General features: G+C 34.5%; 1 long non-coding RNA gene across 1 annotated transcript; it reads right to left on the minus strand.

Annotated features, from left to right (window-relative positions):
* Positions 1–912: 912 nt before the first annotated feature.
* On the minus strand, positions 913–2,288 carry LOC119637203. Its single transcript, XR_005247226.1, has 4 exons — positions 2,223–2,288; positions 1,615–2,169; positions 1,298–1,547; positions 913–1,196 (listed from the first exon to the last, which is right to left on the minus strand). It is a non-coding gene; the product is annotated as an uncharacterized LOC119637203 (long non-coding RNA).
* Positions 2,289–3,050: the final 762 nt, after the last annotated feature.

Consider the following 3,050-nt stretch of genomic DNA (forward strand, 5'->3'; position numbering starts at 1 on the left):
AATAATGATTAATATTTCAACATGAACGAGATAAAAGCACTTGGACAGGCTGTCATACTGGCTGCAAGGGAAACAACTGGATTAAGTCACAAGTAATGACGTGACTTATGCAAAAATACGCAACGTTTTTTATGCTGACTCTGCTCGTCTTCCATATCTGATGAATTTCCTATGGTCGGTTCTAGCGGCCAGCTCGATCAGGTCGTTTAAAACGTATAAGACCTTAATATTCCATTAATTTTGATCAGCGACTTCTGCAGGTAAAAATGATAATGTAATGCGAAATACCACTGTATATATCGTTTAAATTCAATGATTCAATGACCTCTTTCTTGGCTTGAATGGCACGCAGCTTCGGAAATTCGAAGAAGTACGAAGATCAATCAACGATTGGATCGCTTTGGAATGGAACAAATATAAATTGTTTCGGCACGCTATCGCCATGTAACCAGAAAGATTGGTAAAAGTTGTAAAATATGATGGAAAATATTTTGATTAATATATGGTGTACCGCCAATTTTCTCCAAAAATGCCTTTTTCAAATGAAAAAATGCTGAAAATTGCCAGAAGGTCCTAATAGTTGACTTATATTGTATTTCTCTCACTTCCGGCCAGTTATAGTAATGCGGCGAATTATTCTAAATTATACGCGTAATTACGCCTAAGACGGACAACTTTAATAGTAGAAGGTTTTTCAGTTAGTACAAGCATTTCAACGCATTTTTTTAAAACGGAAGTAAGCAAAAGTGAAATAAAGTTAAGTATGGGTGAAGGAAAGCAATACAATTATTGTCGTTACTTTTTAACGGAGGAACAACACAGAATTTTCAAGTCATTTATTACGGCAAAGTATGTACCATTTTCATTTATATGGACATCCGCATATATTGTTGGACATTTTTGGATATTTTTTGCAAAAGTAACGGCACGTTCATCAGATTTTATGCCTAAACCATCAAAATGACAGAAGTATTTTATTTTTGGTGGGTTTCGTATGTACGTTTAGATACTTACAATCATCAATGTAAATTTGATGGGCGTACAGAGGGAATATTAATTCTTTTGACATGTTTTTTGATACATTGCCATAATCGAAATAATGGACCAAAACGGTGCCATTCTTTAAGTAGGCCAAAAACAAAGCCCGATACCATTGGTCATCCTCATCGTAGAGAGCCAAACAGATTTCCATTTTCCTGAATATCATGAAACGACAAAAAAATTTAGATTTATTTGGATAAAATAATCCTCTTCTCTATCTTTTAAATGAAAAGTAAAGAAAACATAGTTAATGAACCTAATATGTTTTCCCGGTGTTACGCTGTTTCAATCCAAGACATCCCACGCATGAGTTAACGTTGAAAAAACAACCTTGAATAAGGAAATACTTGACCTACTGGCATTAAGAAACGCAACTAGACTTTATGATACAGCAGATTGACAAATGAACGGACAAACATGGTTAAATCGACTGCTCTTCTTACGATCCTTGAGGCATTTCCTGCATGCTTTTCCATTGCATTCATTCCATAAATCTAAAATATCCCCTGTAATTGATGTAACGAAAAGAAAAAGTTAATTTATTCATGTGAATTCCAACCTGTGTATACTTACTCTGTATTGTATTTCCTACGTGGAAAAGTGGATTCGTTGCAAACACTCTGTATAATCTTCGAATTACGTCGAACTTCACGTACGACTGGATCCTTCCAACTTATTGGCCTTGTTCGTGGTTCCCAATCTTTAGCGATTCCATTCTCTCTTTAAGGATATCGGAAGAGATCGTCTCAAAGATGTACTCTCAAATGACGATGAAGCAGTCACAACCGAATCCAAATACTTTGACTGAGTTGCAGGAGTATGTGACTTTTCGGTAACTTAAATAACATTAGTAATAATCCTTTGCATATCGATTTCCTTTCAAAGGTTTGAAATGATAAGTCGATGCTATTACTGTCGTTGTACGTTATGTAAAACTCAGTAGGATTTTTCATGCAGCTATCCAAAGAAACTAATTAATCGGGCTATTAGCAAGAGATTTTTCAAAAAGCAACACGCCGGCAACTACCGCAATAGCATGGAAGGTTTGCGTAAAAGATTTCGTTTTACCGACTCTTTGCTGCCACTATCAACGTTAAGCACCTCGAATGCATCATCGAAGCCAACAATCTTCAATTAAATATCCGGGTTAATTCTAATTTATTAAAGTTTACATAACTTACCTCTCCCCGGTGTACTTGGTTGGACTTCCTATCAGAAACTAACACGATGTCACCTATGTTGATTGAGTCATTTATTTCAAATATTTGTGAATTTCGGAGGCAAAAATCTCTCCACACTGCTGCATTGCAAGCAGCGATGAATGTACTACTGTTACATCATCGGTTTTGCACCCTTTGCCATATAGATCAGCAGCCATCTTCGCTCGCATACAATCTTTCTGAATTTCATTGGGAAGCATTTTCACTGACAAATTTGCGAAAGCGCTAAAAAATATCTCGTTTAGTTTGCATTCGCCGCTTCTTCACAAAAACCATACGCGTTTGCATGACGACAGCTTTTTGTAGGGGAAAAACATTCATAACGGGATTTAAAAACATTCATTTATAAAATTATGACCGAGAGCTGCCGCGCTTGTATAATTGCAAGTCTTGTTGGTAGGGTTGCATTTCATAGTCAACCTCTTTATAATAAGTTAGATAAACCTACAGAAGTTTTGATTACTACGTAGACATATGAAAAAACACTATTTTTTTTTATTATTTTGTATTTTGTCTACTAAAAAGAAAAGAAATAAAGGAAAAATAACTAAATTGCATATGTTCAGATATGCGGAAAAAAGTTTATTGTCATATCATTCACATGTAAAAATAGAGACACTAATTGATAGACTAGGATACTAAGCTAAATTATTTTATTAATATAATAAATGTTCAAATCAACGTAAATGATTTAATGTATGATCTGAAAAAGAAAGAAGTAAGTTTGTCAAGTAGCCTGCAAACGTTTACTTAATAACTTAATATATATATTAATTTTTTGATAATTAA

The sequence above is a fragment of the Glossina fuscipes genome, unplaced genomic scaffold (assembly GCF_014805625.2).
Source record: "Glossina fuscipes isolate IAEA_lab_2018 unplaced genomic scaffold, Yale_Gfus_2 43, whole genome shotgun sequence".
Classification (NCBI taxonomy): Eukaryota; Metazoa; Arthropoda; class Insecta; order Diptera; family Glossinidae; genus Glossina; species Glossina fuscipes.